This window comes from Myotis yumanensis, unplaced genomic scaffold (assembly GCF_028538775.1).
Source record: "Myotis yumanensis isolate MYYU_CA2020_CCGP unplaced genomic scaffold, mMyoYum1.0.hap1 SCAF_3, whole genome shotgun sequence".
NCBI classification, from domain to species: Eukaryota; Metazoa; Chordata; class Mammalia; order Chiroptera; family Vespertilionidae; genus Myotis; species Myotis yumanensis.
The window spans coordinates 80,452,470-80,462,472 of record NW_027223754.1 but is presented as its reverse complement, the minus strand read 5'-3'; the positions used below and the strand labels follow the sequence as shown (position 1 = coordinate 80,462,472).

The window sequence follows — 10,003 nt, the reverse complement described above, 5'->3', positions numbered from 1 at the left end:
TAAAAATTCTAGGTTGGAATTGGCACAAACCACTTCTACTTTTTACAGAGGGGCAACTGATTCATTATTTATGCACACCCTGTGGGCAGTTATCCTTACTATGGAAGTCACTCACAGTAGGGGTTGTCTTTAGCTCCTCATCCTGGAAAACATTTCTGTTCAGCTTCCACACTCTGGCCTGGATTATTATGGATGATAAAATTGCCCTAGATTTCTTCCTTGTGGGCCAAGGTGGAGTCTGTGCAATCACAAATACATTGTGCTATATTTGGATTAATACCATAGAACAAATGGAGATTCATACCAGAACTTGAGAAACCAATCTTTTTTCCAAAGGTAGATCTGATGATTTATGTGGTTTTGCTCAGTTGGTTGTATCTGAGACCTGGAGGAGGGGAGCTACTGCAGGTTGACACCATCACATTGCTAGAGTCCTATTGATAGTAGCCTTGATTAAATGCTGACCAAGGCAAATTGACAAATTTGGTCCCAGCCTCAGCTGATAAGATTTGTCAGAGTGATAAACTCAGTGGAGTATGCTGAAAACTTGCCAAAAGTCAAGATTATGTAGAAAAGAGAGTTGATGCTGGAAGTTATTTGTCTGTGGATCTCTGACATTTCTGCAGGACCTGCAAGCAGACACACTGACTATCTTTGTTCTTGACAATAGTTTCCTATCATGACTATCTCTGTGGAGCAAAGGGCAGTCATGCTTATTATTCATCTATACTAATAAAAGGGTAATATGCTAATTAGACTGGACATCTTCCTGATGACCTTCCAGATATCCTTCTGGACAAAGACATGGTGGCAGGGCCAAGGCAGAGGCGATTAGGGGCGATCAGGCCAGCAGGGGAGAGCAGCTGGGATCAGGCTGGCAGGCAGGTGCATGGTTAGGAGCCAGCGGTCCCAGATTGTGAGAGGGATGACCAACTGCCAGTTTAGGCCTGGTTCCATAGGGATCGGGCCTAAACGAGCAGTTGGACATCCACCAAGGGGTCCTGGGTTGGAGAGGGTGCAGGCCAGGCTGAGGGTTCCCACCCCCCACCCCCCCCGCAGGAATTTTGTGCACTGAGCCTCTAGTTATAAAATAGATTTCTTAAGCCTAGGGTTCCACTCCTATAACTCAGATCACTGCATGTGTAGGTGTCATCTTGTCCTATTAAAATCTACCTGTGGAAACCAAGGATCAGAGAACTGGCACAATAAAATGTTGAGTCTCTGGCTCCTCTTATTATTCCGAGTAATAAAGACCTTTGTCTCTGTGCCAGGAATCTAATTTCTTCTGCAGGATTTCATGATACTGTGGAAGTAGGGTAAAACCCAAGCCTCTTCAAAGTTCTTGACAATGAGAAAATAAAGATAACATAACTTGAGTGATCTTGGATTAGGCACTTAACCACTATGGGTCTGTTTTTCTATATATTTTATAAGTAAAAGGATTTGAAATAGACCAGATTACTGTCAAGGCCCTTGGGGGTCTGCAGAACTATGATTCTATAGGGCAATGTCTAAGTCCCTTGCTCAGCACAACCCTACCAGAATAGGTGTTCAAGAGACACTTTTGATGCTGCTCAACACCTTTGGCTACTTCTCCTTGTCACTTTACACTTTATTCTCCTCTGTCCTGATATGTTATGCCTTCATTTCTAAGGGAATAAGTAATTGGTAAATTCTGCAGAGAAAGTTTGAGAAACCATCATTTTGAAAAAGACAGTTCCACAGTTGAAGACATAGAGGGCACTTTATTTTATTTTTATTTAATTCTTTATTGTTTAAAGGAGGGGTGGGCAAACTTTTTGACTTGAGGGCCACAATGGGTTCTTAAACTGGACCAGAGGGCCGGAACAAAAGCATGGATGGAGTGTTTGTGTGAACTAATATAAATTCAAAGTAAACACCATTACATAAAAGGGTACGGTCTTTTTTTTTTTAGTTTCCATTTTCCCCCCTTGACCTCTCCTCAGCCGGCTCCACCCCCCAGCACACGCCCTCACCCCTTACTGTCTGTGTCCATTGGTTATGCTTATATGCATGAGTAGAAGTCCTTTGGTTGATCTCTGCCTTCGCTCATAAGTTGGACAGTCTGTTTGATGCTTCTATGACTCTGGTTCTATTTTTGTTCATCAGTTTATGTTGTTCATTATATTCCACAAATGAATGAGATCATGTGATGTTTATCTTTCTCTGACTGGCTTATTTAGCTTAGCATAATGCTCTCCAATTCCATCCATGCTGTTGCAAATGATAAGAATTCCTTCTTTTTTACAGCAGCTTAGTATTCCATTGTGTAGATGTACCACAGTTTTCTAATCCATTCATCTGCTGATGGGCACTTAGCCTGTTTCCAAATCTTAGCTATTGTAAACTGTGCTGCTATGAACATAGGGGTGCATATATCCTTTCTGACTGGTGTTTCTGTTTTCTTAGGATGTATTCCTAGAAGTGGGATTACTGGGTCATATGGGAGTTCCATTTTTAGTTTTTTGAGGAAATGCGATACTGTTCTCCACAGTGGCTGCACCAGTCTGCATTCCCACCAGCAGTGCACGAGGGTTCTTTTTTCTCCGCATCCTACCAGCACTTGTGGTTTGTTGATTTGTTGATGATAGCCATCTAACAGGTATGAGATGGTACCTCATTGTTATTTCGATTTGCATCTCTGGGATGATTAGTGACTTTGAGCATGTTTTCATATGTCTCTTGACCTTCTGTATGTTCTCTTTCGAAAAGTGTCTATTTAGATCCTTTGCCAATTTTTTGATTGGATTGTTTATCTTCCTTTTGTTAAGTTGTATGAGTTGCCTATAAATTTTGGAGATTAAACCCTTATTGGAAATAACGTAGGCAAATATGTTCTCCCATGCAGTGGGCTTTCTTATTGTTTTGTTGGTGGTTTCTTTTGCTGTGCAGAAGCTTTTAATTTTGATGTAGTCCAATTTGTTTATTTTCTCCTTAGTTTCAATTGCCCTAGGAGCTGTATAGGTAAAGATATTGCTACAACATATGTCTGCTATCTTGTTGCCTATGGCTTCTTCTAGGATTTTTATGGTTTTCTGTCTTATATTTAAGTCCTTTATCAATTTTGAGTTTATTTTTGCATGTGCTGTAAGTTGGTAGTCCAGTTTCATTTCTTTGCGTGTATCTGTCCAATTTTCCCAACACCATTTATTAAAGAGACTGTCTTGACTCTATTGTATGCTCTTGCCTCCTTTGTCAAATATTAATTGAGCATAATGGCTTGGGTCGGTTTCAGGGTTCTCTGTTCTGTTCCATTTGTCTATATGTCTGTTCTTGTGCCAGTACCAGGCAGTTTTGAGAACAGTTGCTTTGTAGTATAGCTTGATATCTATTGTGACTCCTCCAACTTTGTTCCCCATAGAGGGCATTTTAAATGTCTAATGTAGTTAGTGATTTAAGGAAAACCTGTCTCTGGCATGGCTTCTATTTCAGCAGACAGCAAATCAAGGTAGCTCTTCCCATCCTGGCTTGCTTGAGGAGCCTCAAAGCAGTAGGAATTTTCATTTCATCACTCACCCAAGATATAGAAAAGATTAGGAAGCTAAGCAAAGGACACTAACTCAAGAGTCTTAACTAGGTGCTTTATTTGTTTTGAATACCAAATGTGTTGTTTTTCTTGCTGTTGAAGCTTTTGTATTGGTGAACTTAGTTGCTAAGGATGGTGTTTTTCATGTGGGATTCTGTGTGGCTTGATAGGATAGAGAGAGTCCTGAGTTGAAAAATGGTCAGGAGAGATGTGGGTTTTGCAGAGTTCTGAGGCATGGCTGTGACTAAGGCATTTACTCTTTGCACCTGAAATTATTCTTTAACTCAAATACTATTGCTCATGTACATGACAGGGGGTGAGGGGTCAAATGTTGACAAGGGCTTGATTGATAGTGCAGAGGCCCAGACCTGGGGCAGTGACAGAACCCAATACAGGGAGGAGCCACAGCCCAAGCTGAAGGGGTCCCAGTGCTGCAAATTTGTTTTTCTAGCTCACTTCCCTAATCTTTACATTCAAGCCCTAGACTCAGCACCTGTGAATCAACATACTTATTTATTTACTGCTGCTTTTCTGGAACATTGAGCAGTACTGGGTGTACAAATACCTAGTGCTATCTCTGAGGCCAGTGCTAGGAAGAAAATCCCATTCTTCTTGGTCCTATATTCTTTCACACCTGAGCATCACATGTATATTTTCTAACAAGAGATACTACAGGATCCTTACCAACTCTGTGATGCTCTTAAATATCCTTGGAATGTTGCTGCTATCTTTTAACAGAGCATTTTTCTCCCCTGTATGAGGTGCATTTTCTTCTGCATTTTCAAGGCCTGCAATTCTCTAACTTAAAAAAAATAAATAAGACTAGTTATCAAAGTAACTTGCTTTTTCCTTAAGACAATGATCCACAAAGGTATCTGATTAAATTAGCCACAAATTTCAGAGCACAAGCAGTGTCCTGTTTAATCTTCAATTTCCTTATGAACAGGAGTGATCAGAACACTTTTCTCCCTTCCTATTGCATTGGGTTACTTCCTGTTGCTGGTTCTGAAAACACATGTCTCATCAGTGGTTGTGAGAAGAGATCAGGGATGTATATCTTTGAGAACGTTTGTTACTTGTAAAATAAGATACGTGAGAAAAGAGGAATATGTCCTGGGTAGAAGCAAATATTTCATATTTTCACAATCACATTTTCTGAGACACACAGAATATCCAAATAGTCAATACATGAAAAGGTAGCATTATGTCTGCTTTTGTTCCTGCCCTCCTCACTTCACTGTATTTTTCCTTACCTAGTTTATTTTTTTTTTCATTTCAGTCCCGTACTTCACCTTGTCCTCCTCTCTTTCCCCTTCTCTCTGAATTTATTAATAAAATAATCTATCTTTACCAAGTAGACAGTGCCATCACCACAAATCCTGCAGCTTCTCAGGCTGACTATGAAGTAAACCTCTTTGAGAAGCCCCAACATGGTGACTGGTTGCATAAAATAGATTGTGCCTGTCTGGAGCACCCTGGAAATTGTTGTATTCCACTTATTACCTGTCTCTGAAATGAAAATATCAAGATTGTTTATCTTTGAAATGTTCCTCTCCCGACTATGAGGTTGAAAACCTAATAGTATCATGAATTCAGTTTAAAACAACAAACTATTTATTCAAGATATTCTGTCTCCAATACTATACCTTGGAAATGTCCTCAATAATGGTATATATTTTAGTGTTGTTTTTATTACACTAATTTATTGAGGCCAAAAGTGTACCTGAGTCTGGGAGGGGCAGGAAGGCAGACAGAGAGGGAGTGAGAGGGATAGAGAAAGAGAGAAAGAGAGAGAGAGAAAGAGAGATTTTCTTAGCTATTGTAAAACCTCAGAGGGAGGATGGGGGGGGGCGGTTTGGGGGGAGCGGGATAAGAGATCAACCAAAGGACTTGTGTGCAAGCATATGAGCATAACCAATGGGCACAGATACTAGGGTGGGTGAAGGTGTTGGGCGGTGGGAGTGGGAGTGGGAGTGACCAGGGAGAGCTCAATGGGGAAAAAAGAGATATATGTAATACTTTAATCAGTAAAGAATAAAAAAGAGGTGTTCTTTCTAATGGGTTATAATCTAAAAAGCTGCCTGAAAATGGAAGCATTTTAGAAATGTGATTTGCTCTTTAGTTTTTGTCTTTCTCACATATATATTGCCTCAGTGAAGGAGTCATCATTACTTTGATTATTACACTTTATATCCGCTAACACTAAGACTTAAAGACAGAAGGATTTAAGGCTGCTCCCTTATTTTTCTCTTCTCAAAGAAGTGATCAGAAGTGCAAGCAAAAGTTGAATCTGTTTCTTACCAGGGCCTCTCATCTGGGGACAAACTCCTCACATGCTCAAAGGTATTTGGGTAATGCCTGGTGACACTCTTGGTTGTCACAGCTGTGTGAGAGGGGCTGTTCCTGGCACCCAGCTGGAATAGAATGGAGATGCTACTAAACATCCTACAATCTACAGTGGAGCTCCCACAACAAAGTGTGGTCCAGTCCTAATGGCAATAGTGCTGAGGTGGAGAAGCCCTGATTTACACTCACTAGACCTGGTGCATGAGGGGAAGGCAGGTGACATAGAAGGTGGGAAGGAAATAAAAACCAATTGGGGAATTATTGCAGGCTTGATAGCCCCTTTCACATATGTCATTTCTTTCACTTACTCCTCATAAAACTACCAGTAAATAAGTATAATCATTCTTGCTTTTATTTATTTTTTCTTCAGTTAAAGGAGAAGGCCAAGACCCAGAGAAGTTAAATGACATACTTGAAATCACTTGACTCAGCAAACACAATTTAAAGCCATGATTTTCCTATTTCCTTTTCTTGGGAGCAAGGAGACAATGATTCAATTCAAGTCTCAGACTGGAGAGAATGGAGGTTGAACTGGTATGTTTTATCAAAGATTTATACATATGGATGCTCATATTTATATCAAATAACCAAATGACTATGCATTTCTAGGATGGTTTTAACTTTAAGTACTTGTAAGACTCTTATTTGTATGCTAATGTCTTGTTTAGAAAAATATGGCCATTCCTCCTTTAAAAAAATACTTAAGAAACTTCACAAGTACCTTGGGCTGTGACGTGTGATATGTTACATAAAAGGGGTCTGGACAAAAGACAGTCTTTGGTCATGAATTAAGAACCCACAGATGACAGGACTTCCAGAATGAAAAATTATTGAACATAATGTCTTATCAAAAGAACTGGATTATCTTTTCCTCTGACTATCTTGAAGAATAAACTAAAAATGGATAAAAAATTAAATGTAAGACGTGAAACCAAAAATGTCCTAGAAGAAACCATAGGCACCAAAATCTCAGACATCTCTCATAGCAATATGTTTATGGATACATTTCCTAGGACAACGGAAATTAAGGAGAAAATAAACAAATGGGGACTACATCAAAATAAAAAGCTTCTGGATGGCAAAAGAAACCATCATCAAAATAACAAGAGACCCCACTACATGGGAGACTATATTTGTCAAAGATACATCTGAAAAGAGGCTAATATCTAAAATATATAGGGAACATATACACCTTAACAAAAAGAAGACAACCAATCCAATTAAAAAATGGGCAAAGGACCTAAATAGACACGTCTCTAAAATGGACATATAGAAAGCCAAGAGACATGAAAAAATGCTCAAAATCACTAATCATCTGAGAGATGCAAATCAAAATGACAATGAGATATCACCCCACACTTGTCAGAATGGCTATCATCAACAAATCAACCAAGGACAAGTCTTGGCAAGGTTGTGGAGAAAAGGGAACCCTGGTATATTGCTGGTGGGAATGCAGACTGGTGCAGCCACTGTGAAAAACAGTATGGAGTTTCCTCAAGAAATTAAAAATGGAACCCCCATTTGACCCAGTAATCCCACTTCTAGGAATATATCCTAAGAAATCTGAAACACTCATCAGAAAGGATATATGCACCCCTATGTTCATAGCAGCGCAATTTACAATAGCTGAGACTTGGAAACAGGCTAAGTGCCCATCAGCAGATGAGTGGATAAAAAAACTATGGTACATTTCCACAATGGAATACTACTCGGCAATAAAAAAGAAAGAACTCTTAACGTTTGCAACAGCATGGATGAATCTGGAGAGTATAATGCAGAGCAAAATAAGCCAGTCAGAGAAAGGTAAGTATCACATGATCTCACTCATAGGTGGAATCTAATGAACCAAATAATCTGATGATGAAAAATAGAGCCAGAGTCATAGAAGCATGAACAGACTGTTGAACCTCAGAGGGAAGGCAGGGGAGGGAGAGTGGGAAGAGATCAACCAATGAACTTGTATTCATATATGTATAACCTGTGGACACAGACAACAGGGTGGTGAGGGCGGGGGTGGGGGGATGGGAGTGAACTGGAAGAGGTTAATGGGGAAAAAGGAGGACCTATGTAATATTTTTAACAATAAAGATTAAAAGGAAAAAAAAGAAAATATATATTTATTGGAATAATTTAGTACTTTCTTCCTTGATCCCTATAATGAATTAGAGTTTCTCTTTATGGTCACATTTTATCAAAAGAAAATAGTGGGGTAAAACAGTTCCACCTAGTCATGCTGGCATGGCTCAGTGGTTGAGTGTTAACCTATGAACCAGAAGATCATGGTTTGATTTCTACTCAGGACATATGTCTGAGTTGCAAATGGATCCCCAGTGTGGGGCGATCCAGTGTAGGGTGTGCAGGAAGCAGTTGATCAATGATTCTCTGTCATCATCGATGTTTCTATCTCTCCCTCTCCCTTCCTCTCTGAAATCAATAAAAATATTTTTCAAAAAATTCCACCTAAATCCACTTTTTTGTCCACAATTAAGCATAAATGACAAGTGACAGTGGGAAGTCATTCCTTCTCATTGACCTCTGACTTTCTAGAGTAGAATACTCAGGAGTAGGGCCTGGGCATTTATATTTTCTATAGGTTCCACAGGAGACTTTATTTTAGTAAGCCCAGGGCTTTGAATTTAGTACTACTTCATAATTACTTCTTGTTGTTTATGGTTGCCTACCTGGTCTTGAGCCAACATGGATCCCAATCCTAATCTACCTTTGCTGGACTTAGGGTTTGTTTTCCCAATGTCATAAATAGACATGGCTACAAATAATTATTGAAAGCATCAAGCTATTGCTATAGGAAAATAGTACAAATATTGCAAGTAGCATTTTAAAATTCTGAACATTCAACCTCTCTGAGTTTCACGTTCTTAATTGGGAAAATGGAGATGACAGTGAAATGCTCACTTCTTTTATGAATTTAAGGATAAAATGAAGTAGTATATAAAACTACTTAATAAATTGAAAAAAATGTAGGATAGGATATTGTTGGTATTTTTCTTTTCTTTCTTTTTTTTTTTTTTTTACTATTTGACATTTTGTTTTACTTACCATTTTTGACTACTTGGGTCTTTGAACTTGACCTTTAGTTTTAGAGAATCATTGTAAATCTCTCTCTATATTTTATTAAACTGATAAGAACAGATACTACACTTGATCTTAGCCAAAAGGCCGAGAAGCGATCTCTCTATATATTTTAAATAAAATTCATTACTTGATGTAGAAATCCTACAATAGAGACTTCAGATGCTGAGTATATATGCCTAATTAGCCCAATGGACCTGTGTTGTTTAACTCACTCATTGTTTAAATATTCTTTTTAAAAATTAGTTGCCAATACTTAAAAATCAAGAGATTTTGTGTATAAATTTGAAAGTCTAATTTATGTTGAGAAGCCAGAATACTTACCCCAGGGAAACTATAAGCTCTAGCTGAATAACCTTGTCTAGATCCTATAGGCATTCACCCATATTCTATAACAGAAATTCTGAAAGTGTGATCCATAACCAGCAGAATTTGCATCACCTGGAAATGTGTTAGAAATGTAAATTTTAGGGCCTTACTCCAGACCCACCAAATAAAAAAACTCTGGAATTGTGGCCCAGCAATCTTTTATCAAGCTGTCTCAGTATTCTGATACACTCCAGAGTTTGAGAACCACTACTCTACAACATGCCAGTCAATTGGGCCAATGACTTCTTTCTGAACTTGTCTAGTGTTAGGTATCACACTTTTGCTTTTAATTATCATAGAGTTCTTCCTTTTATTGAGCCACGCTTTATTTTACTGTCACTTTCACCATTGTTTGCTTTTCCTTTCTTTGTTCTTTTTGGACCTGAGATAGCTAAGAAAACCAATGTATTTGTAGTCCTTAACATTTTCAACAAATAGCAGTGATTTGTGCTGACAGGCTCTTTTGACCTTAAGCTGATAGAGCCTTTGTCACTTCTTTGAAGCTGTCCTTGTCTTAGTTCTGTCTGTGCTCACATCCTTAATAAACCTGAATTCCTCCTCTTTTAGAACTCAGAAATTGTAAGCAGCACCAGAAGGAATACAAATCTGTGTTTTTATTTTGACATTTCTTCTAACATTGATTAGATAATT

General features: G+C 38.6%; 1 pseudogene; it reads right to left on the bottom strand.

The window, feature by feature from the left end:
• Window positions 1-8,983: 8,983 nt before the first annotated feature.
• LOC139007960 (U2 spliceosomal RNA) lies at window positions 8,984-9,082 on the bottom strand (annotated as a pseudogene).
• Window positions 9,083-10,003: the final 921 nt, after the last annotated feature.